At 37.3% G+C, this 27,680-nt stretch overlaps 1 protein-coding gene across 9 annotated transcripts in view; it reads right to left on the reverse strand.

Annotated features, from left to right (window-relative positions):
- The window catches only part of LOC137244275 (synaptic vesicle 2-related protein), a 2,198,928-nt gene that overhangs the window by 940,923 nt on the left and 1,230,325 nt on the right, over positions 1 to 27,680 (reverse strand). The window lies entirely within an intron of this gene.

Genomic DNA, 27,680 nt, shown 5'->3' on the forward strand with positions numbered 1-27,680 from the left:
CCGGCACCAGATGGAAGAGTTACTGCTGCTTGCTGGGGGTTCTGTCTGAATATCCTGGGGAGCTTGTACCCCTAGCTATTGCTTCTCCAAATTTGAGTAGAATTGATTACTTATTCGGGTTTGCGCTGATCCTTAGTAGTAAGGTCTAGGCCTTTGTTGGTTGCCATTCTACCACACGCGGTTGCCATTTGGTTGGACTGAATTTCTTTGAGCGGGATAACCCTGGTCGAGGTTGGAATAATTCCTTTTATCGCGGGAAAAAAATGTTGGGGCTGAAGGTTGGTAGTTGTCATTAAAATTTCTATTATCCATAGGGAAGGGTGGGCGGTAAAAAGAGTTTCTGCGGTCTACGTTTAAAATTTTCAGACATGCCGACCAGGAGCAGGGCAGGCAGATCCCCGTTTAGGCCCCTTATGAAGACATCTAATGCTCTTCGATGATGTGCCTCTGCCAATGCATCTACTGTTTCCCCGTGTGTATACTTTTCGGCCTTTAGTCTTTATAGTATTAATCATTAGACAGTTGTTTTTACACCTGCGCATAAAAGTCGGACATCTTCTGACGCCCTTGTGACATTAACGTCAATTGCTGCTCCAACGTTTCTATGTCCCTTATATCGGTGTAATACAGGGAAAGGATTTCCTTTACCCTGCCCCAGTCGGAATCTAGTATATTGTGCGCAAGTAATGCAGAGTCTGCTGCGCCCCTAATGTGCCTCAAGATGGCTGCATAAATCGGCTTATGCGGCACTATTTCGTAATCCTTTATTACCTGTTCTACACTATGGACCCAGGAGCCGTAGTGCTCCCGTGTTTCATCGAATACGTGCAACTCTTTTACGCAGTCCGGCAGCTTATCCACCTGCTCTAGCTCGGCCTCCGTCCTAGGACTAACTAGCGGTTCTACAGCGGGTTCTGGCCTGCTATCCAAGGACTGCCTGCGCACTTCCTCTACTTGGGCTTCTAGCCTCTCCAGATTACTACTAAGTCCTGACAAAGACTCTTCGTTATTTTGCGACTCAACACTTTTGAGCCTTTGATCGATTTTCTTCAGTTGGGAGAGAATGGCATTGATAGCCCCATTCGTCTCCGTTAGTGACTTCCTGCTTTCCTCAGAGTCTATGATTTTATTACTGCAAAAATAGAAGAAGAAAAGGGAAATGTACTGTGATTAGATTGTACTCACAAAAGCCAGTTTCTCATTGGGTTAAACACTATTTGCTTTTTTATATTTCTCTCCTTGAAGAGCTTTTTGCCACTTGTTTTTCGAAATAGTTTACTTATTTACTGGGCGTATAATTTTTCTCTCTTTTTTTCCACTAAAAACTTGAATGCTTTTTTGCCACTTTTTTTCAGAATAGTTCACTAAGTCTTTCGGCGTTTAATTTCTTTGCCTCTTTTCTTTTCCACTAAACACTTAAACGCTTTTTTGTCCACTTTGCACCCGCTTGCTCGGGCGCCACTTACAGTTCTCTGGCGGAGAACTATTAAAAAATTAAAGTTTCGGTGTACCCACTGTTCACCGACTATTGGAAATACACAAATTTAGTTGTAATGCCAATAAGCTTGATTTATTGTGCACCCGTTGCACTCACTAATTCGACTGGTCCAAAACATATTCCTTTCTTACCAACTAATTTCTAAGTCTAACGTTTCATATCCCACCACCAACCGGCATTTCGTAATCGATGAGTTGCGCGTGTAGGCCAATATTGCTTATGCTGCACTTCTCAAGCCTTGTTGATTGTATTGCGTTACCGATCGCTTGCGCGTGTACCGAGTCAGCGAAAGTGCTATTTGGGGCAATGAAGAAGTCACATGCACGGCAACGTGAGTAAAGGGTGCGCCATTGGTTAGTATTGGGATTACAGGTGTGATAACTTGTATAGACAGTATTATTTCCTTAAATACAAACGACATTATTAACATTACCGGTGTCATTTCCAATTCCGTTTCCATTTTAGGCAAATTTACCGTAAATTTTAATTCTTCAAACTTTTCTCTTAAACATACTTTACATGTAGTAAATGAAGACTTTAATATTCCATCCGACGGCATATTGGGTAAAGATTTCCTGAAAATTAACAAATGCATTATTAATTATGAAAGAAATAGTATTTCCTTTGGGTAGGTAATGAAAAAGTCGCGGTAACAATCCTGCACGGAACAGAAAGCGACAGTTTATCATTCCTCCCAGATGTGTAATTTTCAGACTTTTTGATTTAGGAGATTCACCCGAGCCACTTTTCTTGGACTCGCAGGAAATTGAAAAGTGTGTTTTCACAGCTAGGTCCATTGTTAATTCCACAAACCCAATAGCTAAAGTCATAACCACCACAGATGATGTAAAGTATGCAAAAAGAAACAGATGAAAATCTTCTTAGGAAAACTGACGCAAACGACGAAAAACAACTTACTTTACAAGCTTACGACAAAATTTGCATTTAATTTTTCCAAAAAAGTACCACGACTAAGATCTGAAATTACTTACGATAAAAACTATAAATCAACAAGTTTAAGAATTTTTGCGCATATAAAGAATAAAAAGCTCGAGTTACTTAGTTTTGAGCTTGTTAACAAAATAATTACTTTAGAGAAATTACTTTCGAGGTTTGAATCAGAAGCCAGCAGACGCAAAATTAAACAAATTGAATTTCCTAAAAGAAATACTTCTTTCAAATATTTTACTATTGCAAATTTAAAAGATATAGGAAATAAAATTTTAAAATCATTAGAAATTATGTTAACAGATCAAGTAGAGACAGTAACAGACGAGGACACAAAACTAAAACTAATGAAAATTTACCATAACGACCCCATTTCAGGTGGATATTGCGGAATGAAAAAATTGTACGCAAAACTTCGAACAAAATTTTATTGGAAGAACATGACTCGTGATATAGCGAAATATATAAAAAGTTGTAATGATTGTCTTTTAAACAAGGTTAAACCTAAAACGAAAGAAAAACTCGTTTTAATACCACCTCCTTGTAAACCATTTGATGTACGAGTTATAGATACAATAGGACCTCTTCCTGAGTCGAAAGACGGTAACAAGTTCGCACTTACCATGATTTGTGACATGCCTAAATATTCTGTAACCGTTGCTAAACCAGAAAAAATCAGCAAAAACAATTGCTACAGCAATTTTCGAAACATTTATGGCGTAATGAACGCCATAAAATCAGATTTAGGCACAGAATTTAAAAATGAATTGTTAAATGAATTGACATCACTTCTAAACCTAAACCATGATTTTTCTCCTGCATACCATCACGAAACTGTTGGTACAATTGACAACTATCACAGTTTTCGACAATAAATTTTCTCCCTTCGAGTTAGTATTTGGTAAAAAGGCAACTTTGCCTCATGAATTGCGAAAGGAAAAAATTTACCCACTTCATAAAGCCGAAAACTATGCTAAGGAGATTAAATTTAGAATGCGAAAAACACATGAAATGGCAAAAAATTTAATAATTCAAAATAAAATACAAAGAAAAACTTTTTATGATAAAACGGCTCGCCCGTTAGCTTTTAAATTAGGCGATAAAGATCCGTTCGTTGTAATCAAAATTAATGACCCTAATGTTATAATTTCTGATGAAGTTACAAGAAAAAAAGATTGTACACAAAAATAGAATCAATAAAGTAAATTAATAACTACTTGTTTATATTATATTCATATGTACATAAATTTTTTTTTTAGAAACAGCCAAGAAGGCAGTACAAAAAAAGATACATATTTAAATGTCGAATTTAGCATGTAATCAATGCAAAATGCAAAACACAAAAAATATTTTTCTTTATGTACTTTTTTTTTTATGTACTTATATATATCATAATATACATAAGTTTAGGAAAATGGAAATTTATAATTGAATTATAAAAAATTTAAATCTATATATATATAAAGAAGTGTACATTTTGATTGTCACTCCATAACTCGAGAACGGATAGAAAGATTGTCATGAAATTTTTAGGAAAGATACGGGAAGGAGAGATGATGGTTAGTTGATTTTGAAATCCCATATGTATATAAAAATGAACGTTTGTATGTATGTCATCGATTAACTCAAAAACTACTGGACCGATTATTATGAAAATTGGTATATATATGTATTTTTCCACCGGGAAGGTTTGTATAATGAGTATTTTGATACCGGGTTACTGGGGTCTCGAGATATAGGCCAAAACATGGACCCGGGTAACTCCAGGAAGTGTTTGTACAATATGAGTATCAAATGGAAGCTGTTTATGAGTACTTTGACACTGGGTATTTTTCGTACCCCTGGATGACTAGGGTCTCGAGATATAGGCCAAAACGTGGACCAGGGCACCCCTAGAATATGTTTATACAATATGGATATCAAATGAAAGCTGTTGATGAGTGCTTTAGTACAGGGTAGTTTTCATACCTATTGGTGACTAGGGTCTCGAAATATAGGCCAAAACGTGGACCCGGGTACCCCTAGAATGTGTTTATACAATATGGATATCAAATGAAAGCTGTTGATTAGTGCTTTAGTACAGGCTAGTTTTCATACCTATTGGTGAATAGGGTCTCGAGATATATGCCAAAACGTGGACCCGGGAACCCCTGGAATGTGTTTATACAATATGGATATCAAATGAAAGCTGTTGATGAGTGCTTTAGTACAGGGTAGTTTTCATACCTATTGGTGACTAGGGTCTCGAGATATAGGCCAAAACGTGGACCCGGGCACTCCTAGAATGTGTTTATACAATATCTATTTATTTATTTGTTTATTTATCAGTTTACGATTTAAACAATTATACAGACCAAATATACCGACACTTAATTCTCAGTAATACACGATATAAACAACATAAGCAGTCGTCAATTTTAAAGTAATCTTTAAACAGTATTGAATTAAACGCTTGACAATTTCAATTAAAAACTTAGAAGTAAGCAAAAGTTAAAATGTTGTAAATGTGATAAAATGTACTCATGAAGGAGATAGTAAATAATAATTTATGAAATTGACAATAAAGCAAATTAATAGTAGATAAAATATATACAGAATAGAATTTATACAGAGTAAATTTGATTGCATACATATAAAAATAATGATCACAACGCAATTTTGCAAACAAGTTTCAAGTAACTGGTACTTCAAATTTGAAAGAGACGGTTAAACAGAATATCACGGTTTAGCGTTCTTTGCTTCATTTCGAATTACAAATTTAATGCAGTTAAAAGGTATTTTTTAATGCCAAGAAACGAGTCGCAGACGTCTAAATTTTTACAGTGTTTATTAAAATCACGACATAAACAGTGAAGTGGTTCGTGCATTTCATAATTCGACCTGCATGTAGCTACAAAAATTGATTGAAAATGTCTAGATGGCCTAATAGGAACGTTAAACTTAATTTCACCAAGCAAAAATGAACTATTTATTGACCCTCTTAGTAATTTAACAATAAATAAGACACGAAGCATCTCCCTGCGGCTCTGCAATGTGGGCAGCTGTATTAAGTTTAACCGGCTGCAAGAGGGGAGAAGATTTTTAGAAGGACCCCATGGTAAGTGTTTTAAAGCGAAAAGCAAAATTGTTTCTGGACCGATTCCAGCTTGTCAGAATGTACCTGATAACGCGGATTCCAAATTATTGAAGCATATTCCAAAGTAGGGCTGACCAATGATATAAAAAGAGTTTTTGTAACGTATGGGTCATTAAATTCTTTAGACCAACGTTTAACGAAAGCCAAAGTACGTTTAGCGCTATTCACGCAAGATTCAATATGAAGTTTAAAATTGAGTTTTGGGTCCATTGTAACGCCTAAATCAAAAAAATTAGTGACTTGCTTGATTACATATACGCCAATAACATAATCATGGGATTGGAAGGACTTCCTTGTAAAAGACATGAACTTACATTTAGGTAGGTTTAGTAACATGGCGTTTACATTACACCAGTCACCAAGACTATTCAGATCAGCCTGAAGATATGCCCTAACCACGGGTGAGCGGATAGGCATTACAAGTTTGACATCATCAGAGTACATCAACGGCTTGCAGCTCTTCAAAACACTAGGAAGGTCATTAATGAACAACAGGAACAAAACCGGACCAAGATGGCTGCCTTGAGGAACACCAGAAGTTACGTTTATGAACCGAGACCAACAATTATTAAATATAAATGTTTGTTTTCTTTCCTTCACATAAGAAGAAACCCAAGATAGAAGCAAAGGAGGAAATCCTAACCGATCAAGTTTGAATAAAAGTATAGAATGAGAAACTTTATACAGTGCCTTACTAAAATCAGTATAAATAACACCAACTTCACAATTAGTCTTAAAACTGTTGGATACAAAGGTTGTAAACTCGAGCAAGTTGGACACCGTTGATTTACCCTTGCAAAAGCCATGTTGTGAAAAGTTCATTAATGAAGATACTATAAAAGCAATCTGTTTTGTGATAATCAATTCAAATGGCTTAGGAATAGTGTTGAGTTTGGCTATTCCTCTATAATTTATAACACACGTTCTGCTTCAATTTTTATGCAGTGGTATAATGAATGATTTTTTCCACTTCTTGGGGAATACCCCTTGCTTCAGGGACGCATTAAACAAACAGGCTAGAGGTCGATACAAGAATCGAGCACAAGATTTCAGCACTACCGACGGAATTTGATCCGGGCCACTAGAGTCAGAAATTTTTAGATTTTCCAGATGAGTTAAAACATCATCAGTATATATATATGGGACTGCATGGGAATCCAGAGGAGACAATCTGAAAGGATAATTCGATGGCGGGTAATCATAGGCGTTTGAATAATTAGATTCGAAGAAATTCGCAAACATGTTAGCAATTTCGAAGCTATCGTTGGAAATCTGATGATTTAGCTTCATTGCAGAAGGAAACCCTTTTATCTTCCTTTTTGAATTAACAAAGCTGTAAAACGACTTAGGATTGACAAAAATTTGGCTTTTTATCCTACTGATATAGTACCTATAACAAATTCTGTTCAATGTGTTATATTTGTGACGTAAAATTGCGTAGGCGGCATAGTCAGTCTTTGATCCGGAAAGTTTGTAAAGTTTGAATGAACGCGTCTTCTGATTTTTCAGGCGTTTCAATTCTTAATGCTCCAAGCCGATGATGATATAGCAGTGGTTTCGGACGTAGGTATGCATTTTTTAAATATTCCGTATAATACATTATTAAAATGGGATATACTCTCATCAATATCCCCATCGTACTCAGGCCAATTTATTCTCGATTCTTCGAGTATTACTTTAGACCAATTGACTTTTCTAAACAGAAACCGGTGAGGGGTCTTTCGCACTACGTTGGAGGAACGCTCAGATAAATTATGAGATTCCATAAACATCGCGAGAGCAGGATGATACACATCTTCAGGCAGTGCAAGGGGATCGCTTCGATTTACAAAACAATTTGAATCGTCTGAGAAAATTAAATCCAAGCATTTACCGAATTTATTCTTAATGTTGCTAACTTGAAAAAGTCCAACATCTGCAAACTCGTTTAGGAAACCATAGTAGATAGCGCGAAAAGAAGTAGGGACTAGCTTCCCGTCGATAAGACTCCATGACACACATGGCAGTTTAAAATCGCCAAGTACAGTGACAGAATCACAGGCCCTGGCAATGCTGCACACAGATTTCACTATTGGGGAATGATTCAAATATAAGGAAATGTCAGATTGTGGGGGAATGTAGTTGGCTATAAAATATTTGTAGGTTAAGGAAAGGTTTACTCTCACACAAAGAAGCTCAGCATCCTCAAAGTCAGGGAAATGTAGTTCCTCCGCGGAAAACCTAGTGTGAACGGCAATTAACACACCTCCACCAGCTCTGGCCAGTCGGTCTTTTCTAAACACTTGAAACGAACTCGATAAAACTTCAGCATTAAAAACTGTTGGTTTTAACCAAGTCTCAGTAAAAACGAATACATCATAAGAACTCTCATGACTCAGTAGAAAAATTTCCGTTAGTTTGGTATTCAACCCCCTAACGTTCTGATAAAATATACTAAGTGAGATATTATTTACGTTTGATAAGACATAGTTTAAGTTTGTACCACTTCTGGAGTGTTGCCTGGCAAGTTTTTTGATGCATTTAAAGTAGCGCGGTCACGGTTCGACTTTCTAGTAAATAAATGCACCACATAGTATTTCGGCCAGAAAGTAGAATCGAGTACCCTATCAAAAAATTTGTCAGGAACTAAGATTCAGAATGAAGAGATCTCTCTCCCAGACTTAAAATTAAACTTATAAACATTAATATTGCTGTTAAGTTCAACACCAAGCTTGGAGCATACGTAGTTAGATATATCAGCTTCCGTCAGCGACGTGTGGAGCCGTGATACAAAAATGGACCTACGGGGGGGAACAGCAGTCACCTCCCTAGGAGCCCGAGGTTCTAAAGCAACCGATTCAGAAACAGGGGCTGCGATTAGGGCTGCGAGTGCGGTTGTTGTTACAGTAGTCGAATCCTTACCAGAATTGGGTTGAATAGCAGGAACATTAACATTAACAGCATCAGACTCATTAGCATTAACAGAATTAGTGCTGTTCCCAACAGCATTCACTTTGTTTTTCGAAGTTGGGGTCTTGTTCTTACTAGACATTGCAGTCGAATAATTAGCAGTATCAACAGCATTAGCAGTATCAGCAGCATTGGCATTTGCTACAGAAGATTTAGATTTATTAACAATTTCATCTGGAGCCGCGAGCTGTTGTGCGTAAGACATATTACTCCTTAGCAGTAGGAAGCAATGTAGACGATGGCCCACCGTTTATAACAGCAGTATTAACACTTGCAAAAACAGGTGATCGGTCGAAAAAATGGCATTGCACACACTGTTGAACGGGGAGAACAAGAGACGGCGACAACGACACATGTGTAAGCGCGCAACTATTAATATCGCTGCGCAATGTTTTCGCAGCATTGAGAGAGCTGACAACACTTGACATTTTGTTGATGCCATCAATCGTCTCATCCACACAGTCTTCATTGTTTTTGTGAGAATTAACTTTTGATTTAACATGAATGTCAATATCATTTTTTATTTCAATTAATTGTTTAGTCAAAAGCTTAAATTTTATATCAATTGCAAGCAAGGCAGATTCCAGGCCAACTTTATATGACGCTAAGACGGTGTCATATGCCTTACAAAGCTTGTCATAGGCATATAAGCATTCCGTGCACACGTAACTGAGATGCCGGTTTTTAGCTAGCAATTCTACAACGTATGTAGACATGTTGCCTTCACAGCATGTACGATGTAGGAATTTTTTACAAAAGCCACCGCATGGCACAATTAGAGTCTCACTTCGGCCAAAACTCTTATCACACTTAGCACAGAAACTATCCATTGCACCAATATTGGCAGAAAAAACGGAAAACCAGGTTAAACAAAGTAAAGTTTGCAGAGCGATAACACAACACGTCTGTATGGCACGACTGTAAATAAAAATATATTGCCTATATTAGTATTTACGATGCTTTTTTCCGGGAAGTAGACCAGAGACGACCTGGGACTGGGAATAGGACTGGGACTGAGACTGAGACTCGGAGTGGGACTGGGACTGAGACCCGGAATGGGACTGGAACAAAATACATACCACCCTCTAGGACTGGCAATAACATATGAAGAAGAATGAGAAAAACTTGAGAGAAGAGAAAAGAGAGAAAGAGACTGAGAAAGAGATAGAATGAGACGAAGATGGAGATAGATGAAGCGAAAAATACGAAGGTAGAAGTGAAAACAAAGATTAGGAAAAAATGTAGAGGGGCGAGGGCAGAGTAAGACGGAAAAAGCTTATTAAAATGTATGCAGATATACAAAATTTAGGGCAGAACAACGTCTGCCGGGTCTGCTAATTTATTATATAAACACACAAAGCCGTAAAAAAAGACCTACTAATGTGACTTTAATGACTTTAAAAGGCTAAAAGAAAGATCATTTAACAATAAAAATTTAAAATTACTCCGAGCGAACGAATGTGGAGAAAGGAAGGTACACCCCAATGTAAACATAATCATTCATTAGACGCAACTTATCTTATTTGTATCAAAAAGAAGAATGTGACAAACTTGATCAATTTGTCAAATTCTTTTTTTCGTAAGGAAGAATGGTGTATGGAGATATTCGCCATACCTCGATACATATACACAAGGCCTTAGCTTTAAGTTAATTTCTAATACAAATGCATATGGCAGCACTGTTGATTGACAACACAGATGCATAGCAGCCAATATGAAGGCATAGAAAAATGTGATAGAGAAAAGAAGAAGCAAGCTCTTTCTTTTCTGATGTGACGGGCTTGCTGAATAGACGTTTTCAATAGAATAAATGTATAAGTAAAATAGTGAGTTTTATTTAAAAAATATAATTTAAACCCGCTTGATGTTCTGGATGAGGAGGCCACCGACACCCTCAACAAGATAAGTGGAATCATGGCAACAATTTGAGGGCGGCGCCCTCCTCGACGGATATAGGTGCGCAGGTAACACGACGCGCATTAAATGTTAATTCTTTAACTGGAGGAACTGCGGAGATTGTATTAAATTAGAAGAAAAGATCTAATAGGAGAATGCTTCGGATGTTGAAAGGCTGGTTCATTTGGCAAATGCGGACGCACCCATGGAATACACCGAAAGGGTAAAAATTCAGAGCTTTATCAATAGAATAAGGGATGTTGAAACGACATACGCATACACAAACCCCACATTCACAGAAACGGTATTACATGCTTTGACTCAGGAGGCTGCCTCCCTATTGAGCAAACCAGCATACAAGGTTCATCGTGTGGAAGTAGAAAGGCAAGACTGGGTATACATAATTTTGCATTAAGCTCTAAAGGGATCACAACAAAAAATTCCGCAGTTATCAAATGTTTCAAATGCGGAAACCATATTGGCCGTCATTGCAGCACCGGTCCTAGTAATTACAACCAAACCCACTCCACCGTTATACTAATGCGAGCCGTAAGGAGCGAGTGCTGGCTCCCTCAATTGAATTCCCCATAATCTCTGTCTCACAAATTGGACGAAGGTCGAGCAATCTTACTGACGGAGGATATGTGGATGGAAAGAAACGTCTACTAACTGTAGACACGGGCGTATCTCATTCCATCATTCGATCGGATTTAGTCAATAAGAAAGTAAGACCATTGTTTGGAGCAAGGTTACGTACAGCCACTGGAGAGGACACCCAGTTAATTGGAGAAGTAGGATGTGAAGTTGCAATTGGGAACGTCACGGTACTACACAATTTTATAGTGGCAGAAATTGTTGATAAAATAATAATTGGAGTGAACTTCTTAATCGACCAAGCGGCTACATCAAGATCGACATGGATGTGCCACTTAATTTCGGCTTCGAGAAATGCTACAGCAATAAACGACTTCTGGTGGAGGAGAGTCAGCAAAAACCACCAAAATCGGAGGCAGTAACCTGAGCAAAGGTTGATGGAGATTGTGGGACAAACAAATGTACTTCAAATCACCACACAAACTTACCAAAGGAGCTATATTGGGAAGATGCCAAGATGCTGAAAACGTTACAACTAGCAAGACTGATTTTTCAAATGACATCACGACATGGACGGAGGGGCTAGAGGAGGACTATCAGAGTAAGGCAAAACAACTGCTCCTAAAGTAAGCAAACATATTTGACCAAGCTGGCTACAAACCAGGCCGCACCAACGTTATGAAACATCAAATATAGACTGGAGGCACCGGTGGTACTTGTGAAGAAGAAGGATTAAAAAATGAGGTTTTGCGTGGATTATCGCCAGTTGAACGACGTCACCAAGAATTGACGACACTCTGTACTCGCTATCTGGTACGAAATGGTTTTCCACACTGGGCCTGAAAATCGGCTACTGGCAAAAGCAGGTGAATGAGGAAGACAAGGAGAAACAGTCTTCAGTGTCGGAGATGGCCTTTGGCAATTTGCTGTGATGCCTTTTGGACTTTATAATGCATCAGCTCCATTTGAGAGACTCATGGATCAGGCATTGAAAGAATTACATTGGAAAATATGTTTGGTGTACCTGGCCGCCATCATCGTATTGGGAAAGAACTTTGAGGAACATCTTAAGAACTTGGAGGAAGTTTTCCAGAGAATAGCTGGCGCTGGTCTGAAACTAAGTCCCAAATTCTTTAAAAAGGAAGTAAGTTATCTGGCTCAGAACGTAACAACAGAGGAAATCTGCACTGCGAATGAAAATATAAAAGATGTAAAGGATTGGCCAAGACCAGGGAACCTGTAGGAATTAAGAAGTTTCCTTGGGTTGTGCACATATTACCGCGGATTTGTACCAAACTTTTCTAGCGTAGCCCATAGCCTTCACCAGCTAAAAAAATAAAGCTTTTAAATGGAAGAAGGAGCCAGGATTGGCTATGCAAATATTGATAGATCGTTTGTGCACTCCCCCAATGTTAGCATATCCCATTCCAGGAGCAACGTTTATTCTAGATACAGATGCGAGTGGATATGCTACAGGACACGTTTTATCACAACTGGTAGATAGACAGGAGAAGGTAGTTGCCTTTTATAGCTGATCAGTTGGAAAACCAAAAGAAACTATTGCGTTATACGGAGAGAGCTGTTTGCATTGGTAGAGTGCATTAAACATTTTCACTAGTACCTCTACGGGCAGGATTCCACGTCAGGACAGATCACGCAGCGTTGAAATGGCTCCTGCAGTTACCAGAAGGTGAATAGATAGATGTGCGGCTTATGACTATAACGTGTTTGGATGACTAAGGAAGTGTCAGGTAGAAGATACAGATCTGTCGAATGTTATGCAACGGCTCGAAAGAAATGAAAGACACAAATAAAGAGGAGATGTCAACAGAGAGTCCTATTGGGCCCAGTGGAACAATTTACAATTGATATCCGGTTTTCTGCATTGAATATGGAAGAGTGAGGATGGTCAATGCAAGAAGAAACTGATATTTGCTCCCATGAAAAGGATTTCTGATGTTCTCAGCGAGCTACATAATGGTCCACGTGCAGGTCATCTTGGAATCACTGCTCGAGAAAATTAAGCAGATATTCTATTGGGTTGGTTGTTGCCAGTCGGTCACTGAGTGGATTGCCAACTGCGAGGCTTGCAGCAGAGCGAAAGGGACCAAAACACGAAGTCATGGCCAGTTGCACCATCAATGGATGTCGCAGGTCTATATCCTACTAGCAACCGCTGAAACAAATATGTACTGGTGGTCATAGATTATTTCAGCAAATGGCTTGAGGTATACCCACTCCCAAATCAAGAAGGGGAAACAGTAGCATAAGTGTTTACAAATAATTCGGTTGCAAGGTATAGTGTACCAATGGAGTTTCAGTCTGACCAATGGAGAGATTTTTAATCAGCTGTGTTTCAAGAAATGTGAAAAACATTACGCATTCGGAAAACACGGACAATTGCGTTGCATCCTCAATCCGATGGTATGGTGGAACGATTCAATAGAACCTTGGAGGAGCATTTAAGGAAGGTAGTAGGCAAGTTCCATAAAGAGTGGGATACACATATATCTTTACTCTTGAGGGCTTACCGAGCGGCAGTGCATAACACAACGGGCTGAACTCACGCAAAGGTAACTTTTGGCAATAACTTCCGACTGCCAGCTGATTTGAGGTTTGGAATAAATGCCGCTGCGGAGAGAAATGCCCAGAAATCCACTGGTGTCTTGGAAGAAGAGATGAGAGAAATACACGATTTTGTGAGGCAACGAACAAAGATTTTGAGTGACAAGATGAAAGTCAGATATGATAAAGCAATTAATTAGGAAGGTTTTCGGGAAGGAGATATGGTGCTGTAGTAAAACCCGCAACGGAAGAAAGGTTTATCGCCGAAGTTTCAGTGTAACTGGGAAGGTCCATACATAGTTGTAAAACGGATCAGCTATGTAGTTTACCGCGTACAAACCATTGACAAACCACGAAAAAAAATGAACGAGGTTCAAAGGTTGGCAGCGTTGCGATCGGAAATTTGTCTGATCGCGACGATCAGACTTAGGTGGAGGGCAGTATGGCGAATATTAGTATCACTATGCTTTTAGTAAATAATCACAACAACAAAAACAGCAAGCAGCTATACTTATGTACATGTACACATTAAAGCAAGCAGTTACACTTACATAGAAAGTGACGAAGAATATTTCACACACATAACCAGCAGCTTAAAGCAAAGAGATTATCTCACATACACGTATGCAGTCATCAGATAAAATCAGAGGTTTTTACACACGCATATAGTAAATGACGAAATATGCGATACAACTGTTCCATGCTCAAGTCTAGACCTTAGGAGAAAGATGCGAATGAGGCAACAGAGAGTATAAAAGCAGAGCAAGGTGAAAAATAACTAATCAGTTTCATTTAGACATGCTATTAATTGTGAAATTCTACTCCCAAAGTAGTCTAAATAAAGACCATTTTGCAATACTGAATATTGGACTTATTTATTCTACAGTTAGGCGATTCGATCAGGAGCTCCCCAAAATTCGTTACAATATGATATTTCGATCAGGGGGGCAGAAGGTTTTTTGCAAGCTTCAAGAGACGGAAAACATGGAAGACTCAGTGTGGAAGAGGTCTGAGGTCGGATCCACCTTTATACGCCTTAGGAGAAGGGAAGTTGCAAGCTACCCAGAAATTTCAGCGACGGAGCTAATCGAAAGTTTGAATAATGTTTCTGCCAGTACAGTGCAGAGAACATTACGTGCGTCTGGTTTGAAAAACTGTGTCGCCAAAAAACGACCCCTGATTTCCAATGCAAATAGGAATAAAAGACTGACTTTTGCAAAACAGTATGTAAGCGTGCCAAAAACATGTTAAGACAAAGTGATTTAGTCCGATGGGCCGATGGGTCAAAATTCGGGATGAGGAATTTATAAAAACGTAACTGAGTGCGGTGCAAACCTTCTGATCGCTTAAAACCTCAGTGTATATAATCAACGGTGAAGCATGGCTCTCTCATCGTTTGGGACTGTTTCTCAAATTTGGCGTAGGTAATTTGGTAAAAATGGATTCTCGTATGACGCACGCTTTTTCTCTTGACGTAAAAATTAGACAGAAAGTGCGGAAAAAATGAATTTGAGCTTGTTTACCTTCCAACAAGATAACGACCCCAACACACCTCTCGACTTGTTACTTGCTTTTTTGAGTACAACGCCATAGAAAAACTCAGCTGGCCATCTCAATCGCCATATTTAAGTCCAATTGATCAATTATGGTTAATTTTTGACCCAAAAATACCAAAAAGCAAATAAGATGAGGCGTCAGTATCCTAATATTCCATCGGAAGTGTTAGAAAATTCGGTTCTAAGTATGCCAAAATGTCTCCGTGCATTTATTCAGAGCAAAGTTGGAAATACCGATTACTGAATTTAGTTTTGCATTTTTATAATTTCATTTGCACCGTTTTGTTAGAATCCCGATCGTAGGTCTAAAAAAATTATATTTTTCATTCGATTCTTGGAAAAATACATATCCCTATGTTTTTGTTGGGCATGCACCTATGGTAACATGATAATATTGTAGTAATTGTTTTTTTATTATTTTAATAAATTTTTTTTCATTTGTCGCCTAGAGTACGTAACTACACCCCAGAAGAAAAACCAGCAAACTCCACTTAAATAGTAAATAATAAAAAAGTGCATATACTCAGACCCGTCGAGAGGGGCGGAGGGGCCGAGGGGGTCATTACCCCCGGGTACGGGCTTTGGAGGGGCCCGGGAATCTCAAAATGCTATCCAAGCTTTTTGCTTACAGAAAGTAAACAAACCACACCTTTAATCACCTTTCTTAGATAGCAATCAATTTAATTTTCAAAAAATTTTGTAAATCTCTTAACGGGACTGCACCCCGCATAAGGTGTTGTTTGTTTTTGGCGTCGGCTTTGTAGCATAAAGTTGAATTCGTTTTCTGTTGCAGCAGAAAAATTCGGTATGATACAAATTCTTATACAGCGATATACATGTATACATATAAATATGTAAAATATGGTAATTTTGATGTTGAGATTGGGTTCATTTTAGTTTGGGGCCCGTATTTTTTTGCCCCCGGGCCCGGATTTTCTCTCGATGGCCCTGCATATTCTTAATTTACAGCTTAATATATTCCAAAACTTCTCCAAATAATTCAATCTCAACACTCTTGATAGACACATGAGCAAACAATTCTTTAATGAAAGAGGACATTTTGATAACAATACCACAATTAATAATTTACAAATAACCGATTTAAATGCATTGGCCAGGTTATAATAACAAGCACTTTAGGCACAGTCACATACGAGTTAAAGTAAATTAAACACAAATTTCACATAGTAGAAGAAAATCCCATGCGATGGAATTCTAGGTTTAGATTTTATAAAGAAATATAATTGCATTTCAGACTATGGTGAAATGAGGACAGATTAATTATGAGACACTATGATTTTCCGCAAAATATAATAATTCAAATGACAAATAGACCATCTAATAATACAGTTCCAATTATTCAGAATTACAATATTAAAACAGAAAATTTAAATGGTTGCATATTAATTCAGGAGACTATAGAGAATAAAAATAATAATAAAAAAAGTAGAAAGGTTAATTATGCATTTTCCACTATTAGTTAGCCAATAATTGACTTCATCGTGTTCAGAATATATAGACATATTTGCATTAGAAACAAAACCTATAACTTCCAATAATTTTTATAAATAAAAAGTACATGTAAAAGAGGTCAACCCAATGTGCATGAAGTGAAATAGGTAAACGAGTCAATAATCAAAGATAATATAATAGAACCATCTATTTCAGAATACAATAGCCCAATTCTGTTAGTTCCCAAAAAATCATTACCCGGTAAGACAAAGAAAAGATGGAGACAAATGATTGATTACAGAGCAGTAAATAAAAAATTATCTGCAGATAAATTCCCACTTCGAAGAATTGATGACATTTTGCATCAATTAGAAAGAGCAAAATATTTTTGATGTTTGGTCCTAATGCCAGGTTTTCATAAAATATAATTAGACTCAGACTCTAGAGGTATAACGTCATGTACAGCAGAAGATGGCACCTACCGTTTTATAAGATTACCATATGGCTTGAAAGTAGCCCCCAATTAATTTCAAAGAAAGATGACTAGCATTCGCTGACGCACAAGTAAAGGAATTTTACAATCCAAGTAAATTCGAAATCGTTCAAAATTACCCAACTCTCATAACTACTCACGAAATAAAGCGCTTCGTTGCACTCTGAAAAAATGTTCCCTTCGAAACCAGCTTAATTTAAGCTATGGAGTACATTAGCAATGAGAACTGATATTATTATAGATTAAGTAGTTTTTTAATTGAAGCATATTTTGAGTCCGAGAGACCAAAATTCAAAACATTTGAGAAACAATTGATCTCTGATAGGGCCCTGCTAATAGGCGCTTTTGAATTATAAACAGTTCTACTCAGCGCAACGATAAAGATTTCAAAACGGCGTAGGTTTCTACAGGGAGGATTTAAGCATAGCATAGAAGCAAAGCAATTGATTGCGTGAATATATCGAAGATGAACAAGAGGCCAAAAGAATTCTACAGTTATTTAAAGATAGTTAAGATAATAGTTGGCAATGAGTCTCTTAAGACAGAATCGGTTCAGAGAATCGTAATGAAGTAAGCGCGAAACGCATAAAGATTTTTAGAACCCGCTCCAGGCGGGTGATGTGAAGTGCATGGTAAATTGAAGCCGGATACTCAAGTTTTGACGGACACAGGACGAATATAAAACTTTAAGTGTGTACGGAATAGAGAAGTTTGACAAATGGCGTCTCACATATGCAAGCATTGAAAGCGCATTAAAAATTGTGAAGCTGAAGTGAGTGTTAAAATTAAACTTTGAGTCAAAGTATACACCCAAGTTTTTAACTTAAAGAGTCGTGCGAAAATAAGTGTCTGCCATATGATAAGAAGTATGAAGTGGCGTTAGCAGTTTACCATACGTCACAGTGTGACACTTACTTATATTGAGCAATATACGGTTCTTGGCACACCCGCTATAAATATTATTAACCTCAGATTGAAGAACAACGGCATCATCATAGCAACTCTCCGAATAGATTTTCAGATCATCGTCATAAAGCACAAACTTGGTAGATTAAAAGCGAGAACTAATATCATTAATGAACAAGGTAAATAGCAAAGGGCCAAGAATACTACCCTGAGGCACTCCAGAGGTGGCCCAAAAGGGTTTCGAGTAAACACTGTCGATATTTATTACATTACTTATATTGTACAAGTAAGGTTTAATACACTTGAAAAGTTAAAATTAAATAAAATAATATTTTACTTTGGAAGTCTGATAATGATTGACTTTATTGAAGAAATTGTTTCTCTTTTATACATAATTTCTTAACCTACACATACATAATTATTCTAACACTAACAAACTAAAAATATGTACATTTGTAATATTGGTATGCAAAGTCAGCAGATTGCTTCATTGATCTATTTATGTAAACAATGTAAAATAGTTTTGTGTGAATATTTAGGTGATTCACATTGACAAAGTAACATTGACAATTAGACATTCCGATCGGCACATGCATTGACCGGCGTGACCAACTGAGCGAAACTATGAAGGTGTGAAATGACATGGGTTTCGTATTCGGCTTTCAATTGATGTTGACTTCCCGCTGTGTCGGGTCAATATAATTTATGTAGAACAATATTGTAATATGACTGCACTATGACTGCGTGTGGCAGGTTCATAAAAAATGCATTGGCATAGAAGTTCATAATGCATAATGCCGCAAATGTATTGCATAGATGGACATAACGCATAAGGCTACACCATCCGCCTTAGAAAAATAGGCTTATATAATTGTGCTAAATTTGTTAAATGCTTTAGAGTTTGTGTACTTTGTTTTTAATTTGCTGACTTTGATACTTTTAGTATTTTTACATTTTGTTTTTGAATAATATTTTGTTCAAGTTCTTTTTCTTCATTTATTTTACTTATTTTGCTTATTTTACACAGCCGGATTTTAAATGTGTCGACCCACCTAAAATCTGCTTGTCTTTAGACAATATTCTCTAATATTTATGTATTTGTAGTAATTTATACAAATATGAAGCTGAGAAAAAAAAATTTCCTTTTCATTTGCTTAAATATCTAATGTGTGATGAGTAAAGTGGAATGCTTATTTTAAGATGTTATGGAAAAGTGTTTCAAATGTGTTTAAGCCTATTCTTATGGATTATTAATTCCTTATCTTTATTGTTCCTATTACTAGTTTCTACTCTATGTGGTATTAATATAAAATTGTTATTTTTGTCAATTTTCTTTACCTTATACCGTATGTATGAGCGTACATACTCGTTAAACGTTCTATGACTACGCTCTAAAGTGCCCAAAGCTTGATGATGGTATGGTGCTGAGGTTTTATGCTCAATTTTTAACAGTTTGCATAGTTCTTCGAATAAGCAATTTTTGTATTCGGTTCCCATGTCTGTTAGGATTGTTTTCATGCAACCATAAATCAGAATGAAGTGCTCAAATACAGCTTTAGCAACTGTTATCGCGTTTTTGCTCGGAACTGGAATTGCTACCAAATATTTGGTGAGATCGCATATGATGGTAACTGCATATTCGTTTCCATTTATTGATCTCGGTAATGGGCCGACCGTATCGATCTGTGCTATATCAAAAGCCGTCGGAGGTGTCTCCGTTATTGTCAATCGCTCTTTTATACGCTTATTTATTTTATTTTTCTGACGGATGCAGCTCTTTACGTATTTTCTTACGTCATTTTTCATGTTTAGCCAGCTATATTTCTACTTGATTATATTTGTCATGCGATTTATTCCTGGGTGGCCACCACTAATAGGATGGTCATGATATTTTTCCAGAATTACTTTAATTTTCCAGGGATTAGTCACATATATAACGTCTGGGGTTAGTGCAATTGTTAGTTTTTTGAGAACCTTGTTTCCTATTTCAATAAATTTTCCTACTGCAGTATAATTTTTTTTAAACAATTTGTCCCCTAAGGACAACTGTATTCGTACAAGGCCTAAATTGTCGGCTTCTTTTTCGAGCCTGGTAAGGAATTGTCCTAAGTCAATCTTATCATCAACAATTAGGTTGCTTGTATCAAAATCGCTACAAATTTTCTTTCCTTTTTTGAAATAGAATTTCGGAGGATTGAAAACGAGCTCGACTAGTATCTTTACTTCAAATTTATTTAGCGCTTCATATATTTTGGGGTTCTCTGTGTGACTTTCTTTAATTTAAATGTTATTTTTTATATTTATGGCTGCTGATCTAGTTGAGACTTTCATTATTTTGCATGCATCCACTGATATTTCTTTAAAATTTGTTATGTTAATGCGAAACAATGCGTAGGTTTCTACAGGGAGGATTTAAGCATAGCATAGAAGCAAAGCAATTGATTGCGTGAATATATCGAAGATGAACAAGAGGCCAAAAGAATTCTACAGTTATTTAAAGATAGTTAAGATAATAGTTGGCAATGAGTCTCTTAAGACAGAATCGGTTCAGAGAATCGTAATGAAGTAAGCGCGAAACGCATAAAGATTTTTAGAACCCGCTCCAGGCGGGTGATGTGAAGTGCATGGTAAATTGAAGCCGGATACTCAAGTTTTGACGGACACAGGACGAATATAAAACTTTAAGTGTGTACGGAATAGAGAAGTTTGACAAATGGCGTCTCACATATGCAAGCATTGAAAGCGCATTAAAAATTGTGAAGCTGAAGTGAGTGTTAAAATTAAACTTTGAGTCAAAGTATACACCCAAGTTTTTAACTTAAAGAGTCGTGCGAAAATAAGTGTCTGCCATATGATAAGAAGTATGAAGTGGCGTTAGCAGTTTACCATACGTCACAGTGTGACACTTACTTATATTGAGCAATATACGGTTCTTGGCACACCCGCTATAAATATTATTAACCTCAGATTGAAGAACAACGGCATCATCATAGCAACTCTCCGAATAGATTTTGAGATCATCGTCATAAAGCACAAACTTGGTAGATTAAAAGCGAGAACTAATATCATTAATGAACAAGGTAAATAGCAAAGGGCCAAGAATACTACCCTGAGGCACTCCAGAGGTGGCCCAAAAGGGTTTCGAGTAAACACTGTCGATATTTATTACATTACTTATATTGTACAAGTAAGGTTTAATACACTTGAAAAGTTAAAATTAAATAAAATAATATTTTACTTTGGAAGTCTGATAATGATTGACTTTATTGAAGAAATTGTTTCTCTTTTATACATAATTTCTTAACCTACACATACATAATTATTCTAACACTAACAAACTAAAAATATGTACATTTGTAATATTGGTATGCAAAGTCAGCAGATTGCTTCATTGATCTATTTATGTAAACAATGTAAAATAGTTTTGTGTGAATATTTAGGTGATTCACATTGACAAAGTAACATTGACAATTAGACATTCCGATCGGCACATGCATTGACCGGCGTGACCAACTGAGCGAAACTATGAAGGTGTGAAATGACATGGGTTTCGTATTCGGCTTTCAATTGATGTTGACTTCCCGCTGTGTCGGGTCAATATAATTTATGTAGAACAATATTGTAATATGACTGCACTATGACTGCGTGTGGCAGGTTCATAAAAAATGCATTGGCATAGAAGTTCATAATGCATAATGCCGCAAATGTATTGCATAGATGGACATAACGCATAAGGCTACACCATCCGCCTTAGAAAAATAGGCTTATATAATTATGCTAAATTTGTTAAATGCTTTAGAGTTTGTGTACTTTGTTTTTAATTTGCTGACCTTGATACTTTTAGTATTTTTACATTTTGTTTTTGAATAATATTTTGTTCAAGTTCTTTTTCTTCATTTATTTTACTTATTTTGCTTATTTTACACAGCCGGATTTTAAATGTGTCGACCCACCTAAAATCTGCTTGTCTTTAGACAATATTCTCTAATATTTATGTATTTGTAGTAATTTATACAAATATGAAGCTGAGAAAAAAAAATTTCCTTTTCATTTGCTTAAATATCTAATGTGTGATGAGTAAAGTGGAATGCTTATTTTAAGATGTTATGGAAAAGTGTTTCAAATGTGTTTAAGCCTATTCTTATGGATTATTAATTCCTTATCTTTATTGTTCCTATTACTAGTTTCTACTCTATGTGGTATTAATATAAAATTGTTATTTTTGTCAATTTTCTTTACCTTATACCGTATGTATGAGCGTACATACTCGTTAAACGTTCTACGACTACGCTCTAAAGTGCCCAAAGCTTGATGATGGTATGGTGCTGAGGTTTTATGCTCAATTTTTAACAGTTTGCATAGTTCTTCGAATAAGCAATTTTTGTATTCGGTTCCCATGTCTGTTAGGATTGTTTTCATGCAACCATAAATCAGAATGAAGTGCTCAAATACAGCTTTAGCAACTGTTATCGCGTTTTTGCTCGGAACTGGAATTGCTACCAAATATTTGGTGAGATCGCATATGATGGTAACTGCATATTCGTTTCCATTTATTGATCTCGGTAATGGGCCGACCGTATCGATCTGTGCTATATCAAAAGCCGTCGGAGGTGTCTCCGTTATTGTCAATCGCTCTTTTATACGCTTATTTATTTTATTTTTCTGACGGATGCAGCTCTTTACGTATTTTCTTACGTCATTTTTCATGTTTAGCCAGCTATATTTCTACTTGATTATATTTGTCATGCGATTTATTCCTGGGTGGCCACCACTAATAGGATGGTCTTGATATTTTTCCAGAATTACTTTAATTTTCCAGGGATTAGTCACATATATAACGTCTGGGGTTAGTGCAATTGTTAGTTTTTTGAGAACCTTGTTTCCTATTTCAATAAATTTTCCTACTGCAGTATAATTTTTTTTAAACAATTTGTCCCCTAAGGACAACTGTATTCGTACAAGGCCTAAATTGTCGGCTTCTTTTTCGAGCCTGGTAAGGAATTGTCCTAAGTCAATCTTATCATCAACAATTAGGTTGCTTGTATCAAAATCGCTACAAATTTTCTTTCCTTTTTTGAAATAGAATTTCGGAGGATTGAAAACGAGCTCGACTAGTATCTTTACTTCAAATTTATTTAGCGCTTCATATATTTTGGGGTTCTCTGTGTGACTTTCTTTAATTTAAATGTTATTTTTTATATTTATGGCTGCTGATCTAGTTGAGACTTTCATTATTTTGCATGCATCCACTGATATTTCTTTAAAATTTGTTATGTTAATGCGAAACAATGCCTCCGCGACGTGATTTTCTTTTCCAGCAATGTACTCCACTTCGAAATCATATTCTTCTATGAATGTGAATGATCTAGATGCGTAAGCAGTTACCTGTTTGCCGTCGTGTTCTTGGCTAAGGACTGCTCCGCAAGCATACTTATTGAAGTCAGTGTATTGCAAGAGTTTTGGGCTGATTAATGCTTCCTTTAAGTAGACAAACGCTTTTTGACATTCTTCTGTCCAGTCGAATGAAACATTCTTTTTGCAAAGCCTAATTAATTTTCTTGAGTGCTCTGCGAAATTCGGTAAAAATCTTCTGTAATAATTGTAGAACACTACGAACCTTTTAACTTCATCTGCCGTTTTTGGTGTTGGGTAGTTTTGAACTGTTTCAAATTTGCTTGGGTCGGGTAATATTCCTTTGCTTGTGAATTTAAGGCCTAGATAAGTTACTTCCTGGCTGAAAAATAGACATTTGTCTGGATGTAATTTTAAGTTGTACTTCCTACAAGTAGAGAAAACATCTTTTAAATTTTTCAGCATGTGTTTTTTCTGAACACCCTAGTACAACTAAATCATCCATATAGAGAAATGTTTGGGATGGTTTGAGGCCCGCAAATGCTAGTGTCATCATGAGTTTGGTGCTACTTTTAATCCATAGGGTAGTCTCTTGAATCTATATGCACCATTTTCTGCTGTGAATGAGGTTATATCTCTAGAGTCTGGGTGTAATTCTATTTGAAAAAAACCAGACATAAGGTCTAGGCATGAAAAATATTTTGCTCTTCCAAGTTGGTCTAAAATATCATCAATTCTTTGAAGTGGGAATTTATCCACTGCTAATTTTTTGTTTACTTGTCAGTAGTCAACTACCAGTCTCATCTCTTTTCTGTATTACCTGGTAGTGATTTTTTAGGTACCAGTAAAATTGGACTGTTGTACTCTGATATTGAGTGTTCTATAATGTCATCTTCAATTAATTTATTAACCTGTTTACTTATTTCTCCTTTTTGTATTTCGAGTAATCTATGGTTTTTTATGTAGACTGGTGTGTCATCTTTCATGTTTAGTTTTTGTTTATAAAAATTATTCGAGGAAATTGGTTCTTTTTCTAGTGCAAGAGTGTCTATGAATGAGCATATTGAAGTTAATTGTGAATTGACGAACTTTGGGACATTTTTGGTTAACCTTTTTAATTTTTCTGCGTCATTACTCTGTTTATTGTGTGTGTTTGTTTTAATTAAATTATAGTCATCTAAGTTTTCAGTATGTATTTTGTAATTTTGAATAGTTGTGTTTTTATGTATGGTGTTAATAATTCTGGCGAAAGTTTGATCTTTATTTGTGATTGTGTTTGCTACAAAAATGCCTTCAGCCAGTTGTTGGTGGGGTATGAAGATGGTTTTATTATCAGTGTTTACTGTTACCTGTCTAATGACTTCAGATCTAGCAGGGATGGTAATTGTGTTAGCAGTCATATAATTTGTTAGATACATTGTGATTGTTTTGGGGAAAATCATATGGTCTTAGCATTAATTTATCCTCTGGTTTGCCATAATCTAGAATACAATTATATTTCTTTATAAAGTCCAAACCTATTATTCCATCGCACGGTATTGGAAGGTCGTCTTCTACGACGTGAAATTTATGGTATATTAGAAGATCATCGCCTATTAAATCTGCTTTAACTGTGCCTAATATAGTGGTTATTCCCTGACCAATGCCCTTTAAGTCTGTTATTTGTTCTGTGTTTATTTTTGTATGATTAATTATTTGATTATTTTTAATGATGGAGATATCAGCTCCTGTGTCTACTAGAAATTTAAAATTGAATTATTTACTGATGTTTTTGTTGATATATAGCTATTTAAGTGTAGATTTAGTACACATATTTTTCTATCTACTAATTTTGAAGTGGAGTTTCCTGGTTTTCCTGCTGATTACAGCTACGTACGTTGCGTGTCTGATGGTAGGGTCTATTTTGGTTTTGCGATCTTTCTTTGGGAATTATTATTATTGTTGTTATTTGCTCTAATGTTGTTGTTATATCTTGGCTGGGGTCTAAATCTCCTACCTCGGCAACCTCCATAGCTGTTACTTTGGGAACCTCCACGGAAATTACTCCGGTATTGGTTGTGTTGTCGAATGTTTAAAATGGTATTTGCGCTGCCTGTAATTTCTGTACAGCTATTTGTAAATTTGGATATTGCATCGTTCATTGTTGTGAACGTTCTTGCTTGCATTATCATTTTTACTTTATCATTGGAGCAGTTTTTACACATAGCCTTTACTGCTGCTTGTGTCGAATATCTCGTTGCTAAGTCTGGGTCAAATCCGTCTGAGATATAAGCTCCTTCTAATGATCTAGTAATTTTCTCTATTTCTGCGGTATACTGGTTTGCAGTTTTGCTGCGCTGTTAGATATTAAGTAGTTTTGCTGTCAAAACCTCCGTTGATTCGCCTTTTATTTCCATTCTCAGTTTTAATTTTATTTGCTCAATTGTAGTTTCGGTGCTAATAAAATTTCTTGCAGTGCCTTTTAGCTTGGTCTTTATCATAGTTATCGCTAAGGCTTCATGATTATCCTTGATTTGGTCTAGAATATCAAGATCATCTAGGATAGGATAAGTTAGGTGGTAGCTGCCCTGATAAGGATAGCTCACTTGGACAACACGAAGGTCCGTTGTGATACCACATACACCAAAAATAACGGTGACTTAGATCTAGCTACTTAGAGAATCGTTGGGTAGCAACGATAAAGCTTCGAATGATACCGATCTCAACTTTGGATATATCCTCGGGAGATCCAAGTGAGTCGCGACCGAAGTACTTTCGCCTAGTTCTGGCAAAAGCTGGACAATCAAGCATAAAGTGATTTGGTGATTCCACCTCATCATCCTCTATACAGCTGCAGCAGGATGGAGTTTCCAGTATATTGAGACGTACCGCATGGATACCCATGGGACAGTGCCCTGTCAAAACCCCAATGACCATTGATAGGTGAGCCTTAGTGAACCCAATTATTTCAGCAGACCTCCTGCCATCCACTTTTGGCCAGAAAGATCTTGCTACCCTGCAAGACGTGGTATCCGCCCAACGCTTGCTGAGCTGATTCGAGGCCCAGCTATGGAGGAGCAATCCACATGTGGCCAGCGGGATCCCGAAATCCCTACAGCCATCTTCATCCGGTTCAGTTGTACCGATGCGGGCTAAGAGATCCGCTTGACAGTTACCTGGGATATCACTATGGCCCGGGACCCAGATAATCTTAATTGTAAAATAATTCGATGCAATCGCAAGCGAGGTCAGGCACTCCCAGACCACCCTCGATCGCACTGTAGTTGAGCTCAAGGCCTTGATAGCCGCTTTGCTATCAGAGTAGATGTTAAATTCCCTAACCGTGGTAGCACTGGATAGAATTCCATCCACCGCATCCTTAATCGCAGCAATTTCCGCTTGGAATACACTGCAGTGATCAGCCAACTTAAACTTGCGGCTTAAATTTAGCTCTTGACAAAAGACCCCCCCCACCAACCTTTCCATCCAGCGTTGACCCATCCGTGAACAAGTTAACCGGTCCCATGCCCCAGATAATTCCTCTTCCCCAATCCTCTCTCTCTAGAATAACTGGGGTGAAGGTTGTATAGGGAGCTGTTATAGGCATACAGTAGTCCGTTCTGTCCGGGATGAAGTCGAAACTGGTAAGAAGGCTAGAGTGTCCGCGGTCAGAAAGTCTATATCCCATATCACGAAGCCTGACCAACGACCTTGCCGCGGCCGCCTTTCCCGCAATATCTACTGGGTATATGTTCAGCATGACGTTCAGTGCCAAGGTAGGTGTTGTTCTGAGAGCGCCACTGATACCGATCAGCGCCGTCCGTTGCACTGACACTAACATTTTGGAGGTGCTCGCCGTGTCCAGTTCTTTCCACCAGACCAGCACCCCATATAGCAGAATCGGTTTAACCACCATCTCATAAAGCCAGTGTACTATTCTTGGCGAGAGTCCCCATCTCTTCCCGATAGCTCCTCTGCAGCAGTACAAGGCAATGGCGGCCTTCCTGGACCGATCTTCCACATTGGGTCTCCAGGACAGTTTCTTGTCCAAAACAATCCCCAAATATATAACCCTATCAGAAAGTACCAACGGTACCCCTCCAATCGAGGGAGTTCGGAAATTGGGCATCTTATATCTCCTTGTGAAAAGGACCAATTCCGTTTTTCCCGGGTTGACCGCCAATCCACATGATTCACCCCACCTAGCCACAGTATCCAGGTAGCCCTGCAGAACATCGCGCAGGGTTCCCAGAAATTTGCCTCTAACTAGGATAGCGAGGTCATCTGCATAGGCAACCACCCGACAACCATTGGCTTCCAGCTCCACAAGAAGCTCGTTGACTACCACAACCCAGA

Source organism: Eurosta solidaginis, chromosome 3, assembly GCF_040869045.1.
Source record: "Eurosta solidaginis isolate ZX-2024a chromosome 3, ASM4086904v1, whole genome shotgun sequence".
Lineage (NCBI taxonomy): Eukaryota > Metazoa > Arthropoda > Insecta > Diptera > Tephritidae > Eurosta > Eurosta solidaginis.